Consider the following 20,513-nt stretch of genomic DNA (forward strand, 5'->3'; position numbering starts at 1 on the left):
AACTATGGACAGTAAATGAAAGGTTGATATGTACAAAAAAAAAATGCTCCACATTTAAATGAAAAAAAAAAAAAAAAAAAAACTTAATTGAACTAAAATCACTACAATTATTTGACTATATCCAATCTACCCATTGACCCATTAGATCATTGGTCCCAATCACCGACACTTTTGTACCTTATGTCCTGTCCTTGAAGGGTAACATAACTTTTGAGTGGCCCATGTCACACCCTTAGTTCAGTTACCCGAGTAGCGCTACTCAAGATCTTAATCCCAAGCACGTGATTTAATTTATTTATTTTTCATTACATTACCTTTTCTCATTTGAATTTAATTAAACATTCACACCATACAAACTGAAAATCATTGTTAAACTTAAAATTTAATCGAAATAAATAATCACGCCATGATATTCAAGCTTTGGTGCCTTGACGTTAGACAGTAGAGGGTTTTTTCCATTTTGGGTAATTTTTCAAATTCCAACCTTCACCGATTAGTTTCAAGTAATGGTGTAGCATCAAGCAAGGCATCCATCTTTCTAATCATATCATCATCCAAATTAGGGGAGTGGGCCAAGCATATCTCTAGAGTTTCAAAGTATAGATTCAAAAGTGACCTATCTTCCACGAATGAATCAATCACATTTACTTCGGAGGCATCATCAACATCCTCGGGTTGTTTGCACATATTGAATATATTCAACTCTAATGTTATGTTCCCAAAAGTTAGTTTCATGATCTTATTCCTATAATTAATGATGACATTTGATGTAGCTAGGAATGGTCGGCTAAGGATGATAGGAATTTGAGTGCTTGTGTCAATGATGGGTTGTGTGTCCAAAACAATAAAATCTACTATACAGTAAAATTTATCGACTTGGACAAGCACATCCTCTATCATCCCTCTCAGTATATGAACTGAATGATCAGTAAGTTGAAGTGTGGTCCTAGTGGGTTTTAATTTATCGAGACCAAGCTACTCATAAACTGAGTATGAAATCAGATTTACACTTGCCCCCAAGTTAAGTAGTGCATACTCAATCCCATGATTTCCAATCACACAAGAGATGGTGGGGCTACCGGGATCTTTATATTTTTGGGCAGATCTTGTTTGAGGATGGAACTCACTTTCTCTGTCGAAAAGATTTTCTTTTGAATATTTTGCCACCTCTTTATCATGCATATATCTTTCAGAAACTTGGCATATGATGGTATTTGTTTAATGGCATCTAACAGAGTTATATTGATTTTCACATGTTTAAGCATCTTTCTTTAGTTCTTTCGAGTCCTTAGGCTTCTCAGCCCTCGTCGGTTTACTTTTGTCAATTGTTTTCTCACTTCTAAGAGTGATAATGGATTTAGCTTGTTCCACATGTTGATTTGAAGAGCTCGGGTCATTTATCTCGCACTGTGGTTTCCGATTAGGTAGAGTTTGGACTGAAAAAGTCACTTTCTCCCTAACTATGTGTGACTCCAATCTTTGAATGGACTTATTAAGGTCTTGGAATGCTTATAATGTTTTTGGATTGAATAACTCTTGATTTTGGATGTGTTTTAGAAACGGATCCTCTTGGGCTCTTTTGTAATTTAACAACAGGTTGAAATTTAAAGTAAAAGTCTATTGAGGATTTGTCTTTATATTGGTCATTTGCACATTCCTCAAACTAAAGCTTAAATGGTTCCTCCAACTAGAATTGTACGTGTTTGAGATGGGGGCGTTGAACGACCTTTGATAATAGTTTACGCTATTAAATTGCTCATGTAACAACTCTTGGAAAGGAGGAATTGCGGGACAATCCTGCGTTAAATGTACATTACTATCATAAATATCAAAAACAATTTCAGCAATCTCATCGGGTTTGACTGTATCTACTCTTTTAAGTTCCATGACCTCGAGTTTTCTTGTGAGGTTAGCCACCATAACATTCAAATCATCTTCATTCCTTAAGACGTACATTCCTCCATTCTCTATAGACTAAGTCGGTCTGGGATTAATGGGCTTAGATGAAGTATCCCATGACTGCGCGTTTTCAACAAGTGCATCGAAATAATCCCACACATCATTGGGATCCTTATTTATAAACTCTCTGTTGCACATCATCTCTACAAATTGGTGCATGGGCGAAGTCATTCCATCGTAGAGAAAGCTTATTACCTGCCATGTTTCGTAGCCATGATTGAAACAGGAATTCAAAAGGTCTTTGAATATCTCCTAGCATTGGAAGAAGTTCTCTTCCTCTTTCTGAGAGAAATTCATGATCGCCCTCCTTAGTGTATTGGTTTTATGAGTCGGGAAGACTTTTTAAGGAACTCCCGGTTCATCTCAGCCTATGTCCCAATCGATCTCAGTCTTAAGGAGTGAAGCCAAGACTTGGCTTTCTCCTTCAAAGAGAAAGTGAACAACTTTAATCTTAAAGTGTCCTCAGATACATTATGAAAGTGTAGAGTTGCTACAATCTTATCAAATTCTTTTAGATGTAGATATGGACTTTCAGAATCTAGTTGATGAAACTTTGGGAGTAGTTGGATCACTCCTGACTTAAAATCTGCATTTCCTGCATTATGTGGAAACACCATGCAAGAAGGTATACTCGTCCTTGCTAGTTGTAAATAATCACGTAGTGTTCTAGGCAGAGAAGCATTATGTACATCATTTTTATCTTATTGCTCTTCAGTGGGATGGTGAGGTTGATTGTCAACCATGTTTTCTACTAACTCAGAGGATTTCAAGGTGTGTTTAATCAAACGATGGATAGGCAAACCTTAAGCTAATCCTCCCCCACTTAAGAGACGTAGAGTGTTGTCAAGTACCCATTTAGGCATGAAACACTCTCGATCTCTAGTCTAGACTAAAACCTACTTCAGAAAAAGAAAACTATAAAAATTATAAAATCTAAAATACTACGGTAAGAAGAGTTGGAAGGATATTATCAGATCGTTGATTCTATATTAGTTTCCACAAAATTTAGTATCTAATAATTTAGAAAAATATAATCTAAAAACACATAAAGAATTAAACCTAATCCTAACAAAATTCTAATAGTAATCTACTTCAAAAAGACACAACCGAAGTCCCCAGCAACAGGGTCAAAAACTTGTTATGACAATCCCAAGTGTAGGGCTGCGATGTAGTAATAACTCAGTGAGATCGAGGTCGTACCAACAGAGAATTGTTATTTGTGTGATTTATGTATTACATTATAACTAAAACTATAATCTAAACTAACTACTAAAATTGGTTTAAACAAGTAATTATGGAAGAAACTACCAGAGATAAAGTACTAGAGTGTCAAGGATCCACTTATAGCTTCCTTAATGTTACTTGATTCAATTGGATCACACAACTGGAATCGAAGTCATCCTATCCAACCGGATAATAGAGCAATTAAATCTTTGTTAATACATCAAAATCGATTTGAACTTCATTGAATTGGTTCCCTCGTAAAGCATCAACGACTTGATAATAGTATATTCAAAGCATCTATCATGCCCGAAGTCAATGATAGATCAATGGATTTTACAAATCAAAATCTTATAACAATAGGTAAGAAATATTCATATATTTCCTAAGCATCTAATGTGCCTGAGTCGACAATGGATCAAAATAAAATAGAATTACATATTCATTCATACCAATTATTAATGAATTGTTCAACATGAAAATTAAATAACTTGAATCAAAGTAAAATAAACATTGGAATAACTACAAGCTTCACCTCTTAGCTATACCTAAGACATTAGCTAACCATAGACATGATTGAACTAAAACTCAAACATAAAAACTAACTTCAACCGAAGGATTAAAGAGGATTAAGGACTCCTTAAAGCTCCAAAACTCTTTGCTCCATTCCTACCTTAATTTGTGTTTAGAAACTCATAAAACATCCCTTTATATAGCCTTGATTCATATCAACTTCAAAAACGACTTGATTTTAAATAGCTATCGTGGCTTTAATGGAACCTTTGATGGCATCGGGCTCTTATCGAAGAGTCCTAGTGAAATATGGAAACTACCCAACGATGAACTTTCAAATTCTTGTATTTTCTTAATGTCATCGAACCTCCTCCGATGGGATCGAACTTGGCTTTGATGGCATCGATCATGTCTTGGATGTCATCGAAGAATGCACAAATATGTCCAGCAACAAAATCAGAAATTTGTGAATTTTGCGTTGGAATCAAGGGTAACTTTGATGGCATCGATAGTTACTTCGATGATATCGAAGGTGTCATTGATGGCATCAAAGGGTCGATTTCTACACTTCAAGTCTTTGATTTTCTTCCTTCCATACTTAGTTTCTTTGAATCTTGAACTCTTGAATTATTCAATCTTAACCTCCATAGATCCAGTCCTCTACTCGTTAATTCTTTGAGTATTAAATTTACTCTTTAAGCATCCTTTTTTTCTCCTTAGCTCTCAAACTCACCTTGTAAGAGAAAACATATGTAATTAGATCAATTAAGCACATCTATGTCCATAAAACCCATGCATAACAAGGGGCAATTATATAATATTTCACACTCAACATTGATTATGTCTCCAAATGGGTTGAGGCAATTCCCTGACAGAATAATGACCATCGCACGGTTATTAAATTCTTAAAAGAGAATATTTTATCCTGGTTCGGAACACCTCAAGCCATCATATGTGATGGAGGATATCACTTTTGTAATAGACCATTCGAAACATTAACGAAGAAATACGGTATTTCGCACAAAGTGAGCACCCCCTATCATCATCAGATAAGTGGTCAAGTTGAAATATCAAACAGGGAAATTAAAAAAATTCTTGAGAAAATGGTTAACTAGGATTGTAAGGTTTGGTTGTCACGCCCTAAACTAGGGAACTGAGGTCACTAAATTTCTGTCCACCGAATTTGGTACCGACGGCCTCCGTAATAGCCCATTCTCAACTCCTAACTCCCATATGCTAGGTTTCGATCCTGGGATCCCCTAAGGAGAATTTTCAGAGTGATTTTTTTTTTGTAAAGGAGCATAACCACGAGTGTACCAAAGTCACAAGAACATCATCATCACATATCCACTATATAATCTTTGAGTATAGTGTTGGAAAGAGAAATACAAAATATAACCAAGAATTGAAATATCAGGCTCATGCTCCGGGCTCAATGCTGTTAATACGACATAGCATCACCTGCAGCTTAAACAAACATGCTTAAGCCTCCTATGAAGCTCAATAGAGTGCGTGTGTGCGCAATACACATGACAATGATACAAATATCATAGTAAGTAGGAAATGATGGAGGGCTAAGCTGCCAAGTCCATGAATGTTGTAAGCCATGCCAAGCCTATGCAAGGCAAGGCATACATGGCCGAATCTCATATGCTAGAGATGCAACACAGACATGAAAAATTCTCAACCAGTCCACATATCAGAACAGTTCATCACTGGAAACATCACCGGGGTCTAGTACACTCCAACACTAGCTATCACCCATCATACACATGACCAAGTGAGTGGAAAAGACCTCACTATCTACCTCATCAGTAGTATGCCAATGTCCATTCGACTCGTCGATAGTTGACCCATTTCATGAGCTAGTTAGATCAACCTAACATATAGCCCCCTACAGCTGGGTGGATAATGTCACACCCCTTTCCAACCAACCTCAACATAATAGAAGACATGACCTACTGGTATTTGTCACCCGGGTGCTCATGCTATCCACTTGGTCTCGACATTGGAGCATCCTACTATTACCACAGGGTTTAGGGACTTTCACCCAAGGATATACATAACGCCCAAGTGCTATAACACATATTTTCGGTATGCAATCAGTCAGCCATGACATGTCTGTGGAGGCCACAACCCCAATGTTGCTAAGACGCTATGGTGCGAAAGTAATCGTGACATACAGAATGAGAAATGCATGAGTCATACTATCCAAGTCATGCACCAAACCTACACATACTGCGCTATCATGTGAAGTGACCCTATCTCATATGGGGTCCCCTAAGTATCTCAAGCCAAAAGGCATACGCTTTGATCAATTGTCATCCACAACAGGCATACAAATGATGCGTGTGGGCATATGAATAGGCATGAAATCCATTACACTAAGCATATTAGTGTGTCCTATCAGGCTAAGACTATCATGCTATCCAACCTATCATGTAATAATCAACCTTAATTAATCCTATATATCAAAGATTTGGACCCGAATAGCAAGCCTCGCTAACAATGTAAGATGTAAGGCATGGATAAAAATATGTATGCTAAGGCGGGACCCTCTTGGGATGACCTGAATAGACACCTAAATGAGCAACATGTGTATCCTTAGGCTACTAATCTATTAGGCACATGGCTCATTGATGATATCCCAAAATAATCAGATTATCAACTGCATTACTATAATTACTTTAATAGGATGATCTGTGCCGTCTGAACATTGCCTATGTGAATCGATGGTTACAAATCATTGGTTAGTCACTCGGATGTGATCCTGTACTGACGGCCTATCCGAAACTTGGGATTTCATCATTTTCAAGAAAAGTGTATATTTCAATGGGTTTATTACAACCATAGTGTATTACATACATACACTAATTAGAGATATTACATACATACACTAATTAGAGGTATTACATACATACACTAATTAGAGATATTACATACATACACTAATTAGAGATATTAAAGTTGATTTGATAATTAAATTCAAACCCTTGAAAATATATCATGCATAGTTAACTTTAGATTTTAGGGATTATGAATCTGGGGTGTCAAACATAGCCAGGGGATTCCAAATCTAGGGATCCCAAATTCAAGGATTCCCAATCCAAGGGATTCCAAATCCAGGGGCTTCCCAAATTCAGGGGGTTTTCACCCCCCCGTAAGTTCCTTGTGGTGCCGCCCACTTGATGTATGGATCAACCTAATTTTTTGGCCCATGGCCTAACATGTTTTAGAGAAAAGGATGGATGCTACGGATGAAGCACACTCATCAAGGTGGACCCTGCTACAAAAACGGGGCAGCCCTTGGCCCATTGTTTTCCCTAGTGTAGTCCACCTAAGATTTGGATCTGCCTAATTTTTGGGCCCCTAACTAAAATGATCTAGAAAAATAGATGAACAGCGTGGATTGAACAAATATTTCATGGTGGGTCCCACGAGTGGGCCTCCACTCCATGCCCAAGAAGGGCTTCTACCCTCTTTGGGCATTGGGTACAACATATATAGAAAAAGTTGTCCTTTTTTTGTTTTGTGTTTTTTGTTTTCCCCACCCATGTAGGGCCCATATGAAGGATCCAATCAGTCCATCGAATTGGCCAGCTCATGAGGGGCTCAATGAGCCTTGACTTGGGCTGGTTTGGATGAATAGAGACATCACAATGGGCCTTGGAAGGTTTCACAACGAGCATTAATCCCTGCGGCATGACACAGTTGAGATTTGGATCTTCCTCATTTTTCAGCCTATGGCCTAATAATCTAGGGAAATAGATGGACGACGTAGATCAAACAAATAAATCATAGTGGATCCCATGAGTGGAGACCCCACTCCCACGTCCACATGCACGTGGCACTGTTTTCCTAGCCCCATGTGCCTTGTGGTGTGGTCCACCTGAGATGTTAATCAGCTTCATTCCTGGGCTTATCACTTAAAACGATATGGACAAATAAATGGACAGTGTGCATTAAATAAATACACACTACAAGAAAATCGGGCAAACCGGGCGCATGCGGTTAACCTTTGCCGGTGATAGCAAAAACTAAGCGAACTAAAGGTGACATCAAAAAAAAAAAAAAAAAACTTAAACCGTGACTCACTCCCTCTTGCCACACCCCCGACTCTCTCTCTCTCTCTCTCTCTCTCTCTCTCTCTTTCTCTCTCTCCCTCTCCCTCTCTCTCAAAACCCTAGCCCTGTATCACTCTCACTCACTTCTCCTCTCACTCTCTCTTTATATATATATATATATATATATATATATATATATATATGTGTATGTATATATATCTCAAAACCCTAGTCCTCTATCTCGAACTCCTCGACCCTCTGTTGCAGTTAGGCCTTCTGCTACTCGTAAATCTCGGATTCTCAGGTATGATGCATGGTTTTTCCATTCTCATTGTTGCTTTTTTGCAATTTAGAATACCTTATTAGGGATATGCATTGTCGAATCCCTAATTAGGGTATATAAATCCCTAATTACGAATCCCTTTAGGGATTTGTATTGTCAAATTCCTCATTAGGGGTTTGTCTTGTCTAATCCCTAACTATAAAGTCCAGTTTCTCTTCTCAGTTTTGTAACTTGACTAACTATTATGGTCTTTTTTCTTTTACTAGAAATCCCTTTTTAGTTTTGTAATGGACTGATCATTTGGGTTCCTATGGTGGATTCCATCTTTCGAATGGACTGGATGGTATATAAAAAAATGAGGTGGGCCCCAGATACAATATAGAAGGTTTTTGGAACTATTCAGATCGATCCTGCACGTACAATGGATGGGTACGGTCTTGCCCTTATTAGTGCAGGGAGTCGCTCACCATTCTCTAAAAAATATACTAGGGAAACAATCTTAACCTTTCAATGTGTTGCTATAAATAGACAGTTAAGAAGAGATACAACAATGCTCCACATTCAAGTGAAAGAAATCCCAATATTGGTCACTAGGTTCTTCCAATCTTAGAGAATGGTCCATCCAAATAGGATGTAACAGATCAATTGTTTGGATTACCTGAACTATTGGCCCCTACAAATTGAAAATGAAAACCCGTGTATGCTACGCAAAGACGCACCTCGTGGATTGGATTTATTTGAAACATAATCGATTTATTTGAATTCTTTAATTAATCAATTGGAGCTACATTTAACAAATATTCTTCAACATTTACACACACAATAAGAAAGAATAAAAAAATAAATCAGCAGCAACAGAACCTTTTCAGCTATTAGTGTGATGTGCCATAAAGGCCATTATGGGGCCGTAAAGGTAACGGTGGCATCCGTTACACATTATGGGGTCATAATTTTTGTTAAAAAAATGTCTTAAATCTGGATATCTTCGACTAGCCCTGAGAAAGTTTGGCTTGAAGTCCAACAAGTATATATTTGGAATTCCTGAAATCTTTGATGAGTCGAAGGACATGCATGACGAGTCGAAGGTCTAGCTCGACTAGTTGAGGGTTACGCAGATTGTGCGTGGATTGTGCGCGGACTGCGTAAATTTGAGACGGTTTTCATGGAGGTGCGTAAGTGGGGTTTCTTAAACTATAAATAGGAGTCCTAGGGCCATTCTAAGGTATTTTAAGGCTTCCTAAAGTATTCCAAAGGGTTTCTAGAAGGAGTTATAGGGTTTTAAAGGGTGTACAAAGGGTGAGATTCAAGCTTGTTTGAATCGGGTAACTCTTTCCTCTTTGTAATTTATGCTTTCATAGTGAATTTCTGTCACTTTGTGCTGTGATTTCTTTCCAAATGGGTTTTCCATGTTAAATCTTTGCGTTCTCTTTTGTTTGCTTGGTGCTCTTGGATTGTTATCCTAGATCTATCTCTGTGTGATTCCGCAACACAAATCCCAACAAGTGGTATCAGAGAAATCATTGGGGCATAAATTTAAATCTGCAAGATTAGCATCAATGGGTAGCACTAGATATGATATTGAGAAGTACTCAGGCAAAAATAACTTTGAGTTATGGAAGATCAAGATGATTAGTTCCTTAACCAAGTAAGGTGAGGATGGTGCTCTTGAGTCGAAAAAGTCTACTATGACTGATGATGAATGGAATACCCTTGATAAGAAGGCTTTATCCTCAATCCGTTTATGTCTCACGGATGAGGTTCTCTATTATGTTTTGAGGGAGAAAACTACAACTAGTTTATGGGCGAAGTTAGAAGATATATATGCAAAAAAATCTTTTAAAAATCGCCTACACTTGAAGCTACAGTAGTATAACTTCAAGTTGACAGAGGGTGGAAATCTGGAGGCCCACATCAGCAACTTTAATAAATTGGTTTGCAAATTGTTAGATATGGAGGAAGTGATCAAAGATGAGGAACAATAATGTATGTTGTTGAATTCTCTTCCGGCATCATACGAGTCATTCAAGGACGCGATGTCCACTACAAATAAAACCCTTAGTGTTAACACCGTTATCTCATCCCTTCAAGAGAAAGCTATAAGAAAGTTAAACGGTGACATGGGGACATCTTACGATGCACTGATTACGAGAGGTAGGAATTCTAAGCGAGGTAAAGGATTTTCAAGATCTATATCCAAATCCAAGGGTAAAGGCAAAGGCAAACTAAAGTGCTAAAACTATGGGATGACTGGACACATGAAAAAGGATTGTACCAATCCTAAAGCGAAGAAAGAAAACTTAGAAGCTTCTTTTAAGGAGGCCAATGTTTGTCACATCTAATGAAGAGATAAGTGGTGGCGAAGTATTGTTTGTGTCCATGATCGGACACTTGCACGAAAATCATAGAGATGAGTGGATCCTCGATACAGGAGCGTCATATCAAATGATTCTTCATCGGAGTTAGTTCGCCAGTTACAGAGAATGCAATGGTGGACAGGTTTTTATGGGCAATAACAATGCCTGCAATGTTGTGGTTATTGGTATGGTGAGCATCAAGATGTTTAATGGAATGGAGCGTACTTTGACCGATGTCAGGCACATTTTTTATATGAAGAGAAGTCTGATTTCTCTCGGTGCACTCGAGTCTATAGGGTGCAAGTTCACCGGCGTCATGGTGTCCTTAATGTAACAAAAGGGGCACTTGTGGTTATGAGAGCACAAAGGCACGGAAACCTTTACAGGTTGATCAGAAGCACTTTGAAGGGTGGAGCAGCAACAGCTATTGTAGATTCCACGTCTCTATGCATGTGGTATGCTTGTCTGGGCCACGTGACCGAGCAGGCCATGAAGGTACTATTTGATTGTTGTTTAATTCCAGCTTTTAAGAATTCTGATTTAGATATATGCGAGCATTGTATATATGGTAAAAATCTTGATTATCTTTTAAATCCGCAAAACATATATGTAAGGGAGTGCTTGATTATGTGCACTCTAACGTATGAAGATCATCGCCAAAGGTTTCCATTAGTGGGTCGTCATGGCTTGTTTCATTCATTGACGATTACTCTAGGAAAGTTTGGGTTTATGTCATAAAACGTAAATCTGAAGTTTTCACCATATTCAAACAATGGAAGGTAATGGTGGAAAAACAGTCAGGGCAGAAAATAAAAGTTTTAAGGACTGACAATGGTGGAGAATTTACTTCCACTGAGTTTAATGAATATTACAAGTATGAAGGGATCATCAGGCACAACACAGTGCACCACACGCTCGAACAAAATGATGTGGCTGAGCAAATGAATCAGACTCTCTTGAAGAAGGCCCGATGCATGTTAAGTAATACTGCATTAGGCAAGGACTTATGGACTGAGGCCGTTAACACGGCTTTCTATTTGGTGAATCGGTCTCCTTCCACGACAATTGAATGTAAAATCCTATAGGAAGTATAGAGTGGTCATAAGCTGGACTACTCAGATTTACGCATAGTTGGTTGTGAGGCTTACTCTCATGTACCGTTAGTTAAGAGAGATAAGCTAGACCATAGAGCTAAAAAGTATATTTTCGTTGGCAATGGTATTGGTATGAAATGTTATAAGTTATTCGACAAGGTCGCACATAAGGTTATCACTAGCCGTGACGTCAGGTTCGATGAAAACTCTCTATTCCACAAGAATGATCAAGAGGAGCAAATGGAACTAGAAAGGTTGATCGTAGACATCCAGATTGACACAGATGATATTCAAGCAGAGATAGATGCACAGACAGAGGTACAAATCAGATGGAGCAGCCACTTGTGAGAAGGAACCCACCGCGTGATCGCAAGTAACCGGCAAGATACATGGACGACTCTAATATCGCATATGCCCTCATTACAAATGAGGGGGACCCATGAACTATTCAGGAGACTCTTGATGAGCTTGATGCAGAAAAGTGGAAGGCGACTATGGATGATAAGATGAACTCGTTGCACAAAAATCACACATGAGAGCTGATAGAGCTTCCAGTGGGCCCAAAAATGATCGGATGCAAGTAGTTATTCAAAAGGAAATAAGATGGATACAAAGCGAGGCTGGTAGTGAAGGGGTATGCTCAAAGAAAAGGAATCGACTTCACAGAGATATTCGCGCCGGTGGTTAAGAAAGTATCCATTAGATTCGTGTTGGCGTTAGTTGCCCAACACGATCTCAAGTTGGAACAGATAGATGTCAAGATTACATTCCTGCACGGTGAGTTAGAAGAGCAGATCTACATGAAGCAATCAGAAGGCTACGAAATTAAAGGGGCAGATAAAAAAGTTTACAGGTTAATGAGGTCGTTGTACAGCTTGAAACAATCGCATAAGCAGTGGTATAAAAAATTTGATTCTTTCATATTAAGTCAGAAATTTACTTCAAGTGAATACGATCACCGTGTCTATTACAAGATATTAAGTGATGACAGATTCATCATCCTAGTATTGTATGTTGATAATATGTTGATCGCCAGTCATTATATGTCTAAAATCAACTACTGAAGACTCAATTATCGGGGATATTCGAGATGAAAGATCTGGAGGCTATAAAGAGGGTTGATCATAGGCAGAATACCTTGAAAAGGTGTTGATCAAGTATGGGATGGATTGGGCAAAGCCGGTGAGCATTCCCCACGTGGCTCACTTCAAGCTTTCCTTAGAATAATGTCTTAAATCAAATGAGGAAAAGCAGGTTATGTCTCATGTGCCTTATTCGAATGTGTTTGACAGTTTAATGTATTCCATGGTCTGTACGAGACCAGATATTTCACAAGCAGTCAGTGTTGTAAGCAGATACATGTCAAACTCTGACAAGCAACATTGGAAAGCGGTGAAATGGCTACTTCGATACATTCGAGGTACAAAAGACTACATCTTAACTTTTGAGAAGACAGAGGCAAAGTTGGTAGGGTTTGTGGATTCAGACTACGCAGGCAGTGTGGATTCCAGAAAATTAACTTCAGGTTACTCATTTGTACTAGCGGGTGGAGCAATTAGTTAGATATCAAAACTTCAGTCCGTGGTGGCTCTTTCCACGACTAAAGCAGAATATATGGCAGTGACAAAAGCATTTAAGAAATGTATTTAGTTAAGATGCATGATAAATTAGTTGGGACTTCAGTAGGAAGCTGTGCCGGTTAATTGTGATAGTGAAAGTGCTATCAATTTGGCTAAAAATTTTGTCTATCACTCACGTACTAAACACATTAATGTTCGTCACCACTTTATCCGTCAGGTGCTTGAGGAATGACATGTAACACTGGAAAAGATTCACACCAGCATGAAACCAGCAAACATGCTCACCAAAGTCATTCTTACGGAGAAGTTCAAGTTCTGTGCAACTTCTCTGGGCTTCGTGATGGCATAAAGAGGATGGAGTGTGCACGAGAAGCATTGATTGAATCTATGATGTGATGCAGAGATAAGATAAGAGGTCAAAAAGTTACATATTTGAAGATTAAAGATATTGTGGAGATTGTTGTTAAAAATATGTCTTAAATCTGGATATCTTTGACTAACCCGGAGAAAGTTCGGCTCGAAGTCCATCAACTATGTATTTGGAGTTCCTGAGATCTTCGACAAGTTGAAGGACATGCTCGACGAGTTGAAAGTCCTTCGACTAGTCGAATCTCTGGCTCGACTAGTTGAAAGTTACACAAATTGTGCGTGGATTACATAAATTTGAGGCAGTTTTCAGAGAGGTGCGTAAGTGGGGTTTCCTAAACTATAAATAGGAATCTCCAGGGCCATTTTAAGGTATTTTAAGGTTTCATAAAGTATTCCAAAGGGTTTCTAGGAGTTCTAGGGTTTTAAAGGGTGTAGAAAGGGTGAGATTCATGCTTGTATGAATCGGGTAAGTCTTTTCTCTTTGTAATCTATGCTTTCATAGTGGATTTCTATCGCTTTGTGCCGTGGTTTTTTCTCAAAAGGGTTTTTCACGTTAAATCTTTGTGTTCTCTTGTGTTTGCATGGTGCTCTTGGATTGTTATCCTAGATTCATCTCTATCTGATTCCGCGACACAGATCCCAACAGTAATGGCCGTAACAGCCGTTATGGAAAAAATGACCCGTAATTACCGTTAACGGCACGTTACATCCCCTGTAAAGGCCATAATAGCCCCATAATGGTCTATTACGAGACATGTACATGTTTTTCATAGTTTTTAATCAATATTACGGGGCAAATACAGGTTTTTCTGGGGTTTTTTCAATAAGTTAAAAATAAAAAAGAGAGACCATAATGGCCGTTACGGGGCCGTAACAGTCGTAAAGGTAACGGTGGTGGCCGCCACCGTTACCGTTACGGAACACCTTGGCTGTTAGTCATGTTAGATGCAATCTTTGAAATAACAGATAACGGAACAGTCGATATGTGGCCATTGCTCCCATAGAGCCCAATTCTTCCTAAGCTTGCAACGAAGCTATTCATGGTGGCATTAAAAACAACAGTCAAGATCTGCCTCTGACCTTTACCGATGAAAAAACGATTGGGTGTCACTGAAACTGAAACTGAAACTCCAAAAGGGGAACTACAACCAACGTTGTAAGTCTCATTTACAGCCATGTTGGTGACCATTCTTTGAACTGTTCTTGATTGGTTTAGAAAGGCTATGGTGATGGCAGGCTAGTTCAGGTCCGTGCCGGTAATGGTATATGTCCCAAAACTCTGGCCAGTGTAATTCAGTACGACAGGACTGGAACCATTGATGCCATAGAGGAATGATAAGAAGTCACTAAATTCTGCAAAATCAAGTCATGTCCATTGCAGAAGAGGGAAAAAAAAAATAATAATAATAAAATCAGTTTTACTGCTAGAGCTCAAAAGAAGTGAGCAACATTCCAAAATTTCAAAAATGATAAGAATCCCTATTTAAGAGATTGATTAGCTAATGCTAAAGGAGCCTTTTTAATTCCTTGTTCTTTTAGCATTTTATTTTTAAATCCTCCAAATTCACACCGACAAACCAATCCTAACCATCCAATTGATGGCTATCAAAAGGATGGTTAAAGGTTTAAAAAAAAGTTGATGGTCCAAATCCCAAAGGCATAAGCAGATGGTGTCTATTATCTTCTCAGTATAATTTGTGGCCTACGCTCCGTCCGCAATTAGGTCAGAGATTTGGATGGTCCAGATTGTCATACAGCTATGGCGTGTACAGTTGAAGAGTTGCTGCCATTTTTTAAATGGTGCAAAACTATCACAGCGGTCATGGCCCAAAATCAAATGTATGATTGTTTCATCAACCATCATATTAGTTTTCACATGGATAGAGGGTGCCATGATTTGGCTCGGCTCAGAACAGATGAAATGATCAAGAGCCCTTGAACAGAACAAGTTGAGGAAAAATGGGTACTGCTTTCACAAAAATAATCAGAATATGTTTATGTACTCTTCATGTAAATATAGAAATGTCAATCCACTCCAAACATCAATAACAAAAAAATGTCCTTCTTACCTTTTGCTTTGTTCAAAGAACTAAAAACATTAAACTTCAGATGCACTTTATTATCTAGATTCAATCAAGTCTTGTTCTAGTGAAAAAGGAATCCAAAGCCGTTTTCTCTTCCCACATGAACTGCTGACATAGGACCCAGTCTATATGTGGCAGGGGTGTATGAATCAGGAAGTCCATCAAGTGGGCCCTAACATGGATGGTGCATGGTTCAAAGCCCGTAACAATCAGGCAATCCTAGTCATCATAGTTCTGCACTTCTTCCCATTGAATTTTGATCCTTTACTGATTTTACTTTTACACTGTAGATTTCGTAAGGTAACTTATCAGATAAGCTGGTAATGCATGTATACTCCATTTGCTATTCTTATTTTATACTATTCATCATGTGTCACCATGTAATGCAATTTTATTTGCATTGTTGGCACCTTGATATATCTTGAGCGGAAGGTAAGCATTTAAAACCATAGTGTATTTCATCATTTGTATCAACCATCATCCCCTGCCAAACTATCAAATAGCTCTTCTTCCTATTTTTCTTCCCTTCTAAGCAAAGGAAGATGATAAAGTCATCCACCTTCCATCATGGAGTTGCAGACCTGCCATTTTGAACTCCATCTGCCGTCATCCCTTGGAGTTGCTGTAGATCCATCCTCCATGGCCAATTTGTGAATTGGACCATGAAGATTTGATTCGATTAATATCATCCAATCCAAGCAACTTGAACTGCAAATTAGGTTGCTCGAACTAATTCACAGTCTGGGCTCAAATGCAACGAATTGGGTTAACTGTGGTTTCAGCAACAAAATCAGTGGCTAATGAATGTGGATTTTGGGCATGTTTCATTCTTTCATCTTCATGGCATTCATATATTATGTTTATCTCATGTATATTCTATAGGGTAACCAAGATGAGTTAACACTAAGATTGGCTTGATTGGCTTTGTGCCTGGCCAAATTGTGCAAGCATATGAATTGCTGCGATGATAAATCAAGAAGACCCCACAGTTGATTATTCATATGGCGAGATTGTTAAATGGTGATGCTTCCTTTGTGTGCATTTTCAAGAAAATGTGCATGAGTTAGATTGTGTCAAAAGCATGATGGGAAGGTAGCCAAGTCAAGACTGGATTACATAGGTGAGTTAGAGAAATATTGTAGACGATTAAAAAGTACTAACAATGTACATGTAACTTATATAAGGCATTATATTGGATGGACAGTCAAATTTTGGTGTAAATATTTTTATAAGTTGATTTTTTCTTTCCTTTTTTTTTTCTCAGGTGCGTGTTTACAGAGAGCCATCACTCACAATTCCTGAAACTCTGGGAATTGTGCAGCATGATATTTTGAACAACAGAAGGCAGAAGGCAGGTCTTGACTTAGGTGAGTACCATGGGTTCACTTTCATATCCAGGAGTACCGTGGGATTTCATTGCAGTACTCTTGCTGGTGTGATCAGTAAGAGCAGTGGGGATGAGGATAAATGCCTTGAAGATCAACTACGTGATGCCAAGGCTGCTGCTGGGAAAGTTGAGATAATTGAAACAATTGGAAAAAAATAATAATAATAAGTCATTTAGTTTTGTTTTGTGTATAGGGATTCTCTGTATATAGACAATTGATGTTTCTTTTGCCTCTCTCTCTCTGTCTTTTTTTTTTTAATGCAGGAGACTTCTAGAGGATATGAACCCAAGGGTAGTGTATTACTCTCTGTCTTGAAGGCAGGCCATTTATCCTTTTGACATTAGAGGCAATATAAGATAAAACAATGATTAGATAGTGCATACAACTGGATTTTCTGTTTTGATTTGCTTAATTTGTGCATTTTATGGCTGTGACAGACTAATGTCATGGACTCCAGTATTGTTTTGATGATTCAGCTTTGATTTATTGTGACTTTCTTACAATTTGCTTTGAACTACAGAATTGATGTGGTTTTTGAGTTTTATATGTTGAATTCATGTATTGTATGGCAGTTTCAAATGTACTTTCAGATAGTTGTAACTATTTGCCTTGTGCTGCCACAATGATGATGAACATGATTTTTCAGTCATTTTTGTTTTATTGATTGATGTTTTGCATATTGGTAATTCAAGTATGTTGTAGCAGAACTCTGTGGTTCTGTTAAACTTATGCTTGCCAATCTAAAAGGCAGATATGGTTTTATGTTGATGTTCTAGGTTATCTAACTTTTGTGAATTTTGTATCAATGTTTTATATAAATCTCTCTCTACAAATCTATTTATCTACCTGTCTCTCTCTGTATCTCTGTATCTATCTATCTACTAATTTATTTCAAACTGCTTTCCTTGTATAGTGATGCTAGATTCAATAGCATTCATGGTGAAATCTATCTACTATTCAATAGTACCAGTTCTTTTGACATTATTTTCAGCAACATTTTTGTAATCCACTATAAATATTTTTAAACATTTTATTTTCAGCAACATTTTAGTAATCCACTAATCTCAAAATTTTCACCCTAAACATTTCCTTCCTATCTCTATTTTCTTCATTTCACCACAATTTTATTCTGTTGCCAAATGTTTATTTTTCCTGGCTGGATCATGTGGAAGTTTTCAGAATGCTGGAAGTGGGAACATGCATTTCCATTGCGTTTTGTGATAATCAAAAGTTGTCTGAAGATTGAAAAGTGTATGGGAGACCCAAGTGCTAAATCCTGTTCTAAAAGAAGATCAAGATGCCCAAGTAGGTGTCTCTTGTTATAGATTTGCTTTTCTTGGAATTTTATGATGTTTTACTGGGGATATGCTCTCTCTCTCTCTCTCTCTCTCTCTCTCTCTCTCTCTCTCTCTCTCTCTCTCTCTCTCTCTCTCTAACATGCAGGTTAGGCCTAGGTCTAACGTATGTAATTGCAATGAAGCTAGAGAGAGGTGCTGTTTCGAAGGATATTTGTTCGGGTTTCAAGGAAACTACTGAGCCACCTGCTTGTTTGAGTGATGGTGAGCTTCAAAATTATTCTAATGTCTAGTTTTTGAAATATAGCATTTGGATGCTCAATTCAATAGAATTGTAATGTTTCAATTTAATAATATGGAAGTGGCCTAACTCAAGGAGTAACTTGGATCATTTCAAGTTGAAAAAGTATGCAATTGCAGCTAGGGACTGGCTATCATCACGATTCATGAATTAAATTTGTTAACATTTGTTTCAATTATTTCTTTTGTGTTGAAATTTTATTTTATGTTTTATTTTTATTATTATTACTTTTTTGTAACTTTCTTTCTGTGTTCCTAATTTATGTTGCGCATGAAGTTATTTGGAAATGTTGTATCTATTATTAGCAAGCAATACTTTTCATTTTCTTTTTCTAAAATTTTGTTTGTCTTTTGCTTTTTGAACATGCATAGAATCCTATAAGGAATTGGGAAAATACAGACCAATCTTAGACTTCTTAGTGACATTCTAACTGGTTGTAAACAGGGGCACCTTCTGTGATTTGAGGCTTCATCTCATCATCAATAATGCCAGGTTTGCTCTTTTAAGTTACTAGATAAAACCCAAGATTTCTGCACCCATATTCACTCTACAACCATCATTACTGTGTGACTGCTGCACCCTTCGTGTGTTCCAGATCAGATAAATGATGGGCCACATTCAAATATTGTATCAATTGCAAAAGTAGATATAACATTTACATACCAATTCATGCATTAATTTTGATTTCTTTCCTCTCTGGATTTTCTTAATATACTGATGAAGGCATTGCCTTCTTTTTTTGTGATTGGTTCATATTTAAAGATCCTTCTGGTGTTGTTGTTACAACCCAGGCTGAAAATGTAAAGATTCTTCTTTTGTGGGTCACAGATATCTGATGTGGTTGATGAGGAAGTCTGCAAGCTGGATGAAAAGTTCAAGAAAGGGAGTCATGTTTGAGTTCGAGTTCTTGGCTTTATGCATCTACAAGGATTGGCAATGGATGTTTTAAAGGTAACCTAGTTTATTTTCCCCTAGAATAGCAAAAAGTGAGTTTTTAGGTTGTAGAAGAGTGTCCTATTTCATGGGATTGCTACTTACTAGTTTTACTTCTTTTCATTACTCTTACCACCGAGTAATGGAGAAGGATTTGAATACTTTTTACTATAGATGCAGAGTTACTTGTATATGAGATGAAATCATTTTTCAACCAAACAGGACCTTGAAAGTTACTACCTACCATACTATTTTTTCCGAAAGGAGTCAATCAGGATGTGACCTGCTGCATCTTGGCCAGCATTAGCATATGGTGTTTGCTTCTAAGGAGTTCCCCACACACCTACAACAGTTCATTGTTCATGTAAAAGAAATTAATGTAGACTTACATGAGCCCAGAAGTACCTCTACATATGTCGCACTGTACCTCTACATATGTCGCACTGCTGGCCAACTTGGCACTTACGGTGGATGTATAAGTTGTGCATCAGGTGAGGCCAATGCATGGATGAACTAGGCTTTCAAGTCAAGTTATCAAGTTTTTGAATTATGCTTAGCTCAAGATAGGCCCAAGAAACATATTTGTATTTAGCCTAAGCCATCATTAAAGACAACCTCCATACAAGAAGGGCCGCGTTGCCTTTTGAATTTAGCCTCTATACTGTCAATGTCTTTCATATAGTGGCTTACCTGATGAACAGAGAAATCTAATATTTGAACCAAGGCATCTACACTGCAAGGTCCACTTGATGGATGGCTCATTTTGCTAATGCCTATTGTTTCTTTTGAGTGATACCACCATACTGGGTGTATATGTCTACAGGCTTGCTTGCTATGACTGTTGGGGAGAGCAAAACAGAAAATGTAATTTTCAATTAATCGAGACCTCTTTTATGCCACATTGCTAAACAGAGCATTGATGATATTAACTACATCTCAGTATGGATTAGATTAGTAAATTCTTGCATATTTTGTTTCATGTAGCTTTGCAATTTGGTCCGGCAGGAGCATTTGCAAGTCCAGCCCATGAGCTATGGACCTGAGTCTAGGTCCAGCCCGCCTCGTCCATGAGCCA

General features: G+C 37.9%; 1 long non-coding RNA gene across 1 annotated transcript; it reads left to right on the plus strand.

The window, feature by feature from the left end:
• Positions 1 to 15,920: 15,920 nt before the first annotated feature.
• LOC131227728 (uncharacterized) lies at positions 15,921 to 17,064 on the plus strand. The gene is made up of 3 exons (XR_009162467.1): positions 15,921 to 16,286; positions 16,404 to 16,641; positions 16,786 to 17,064. It is a non-coding gene; the product is annotated as an uncharacterized LOC131227728 (long non-coding RNA).
• Positions 17,065 to 20,513: the final 3,449 nt, after the last annotated feature.

This window comes from Magnolia sinica, chromosome 15 (genome assembly GCF_029962835.1).
Source record: "Magnolia sinica isolate HGM2019 chromosome 15, MsV1, whole genome shotgun sequence".
NCBI lineage: Eukaryota > Viridiplantae > Streptophyta > Magnoliopsida > Magnoliales > Magnoliaceae > Magnolia > Magnolia sinica.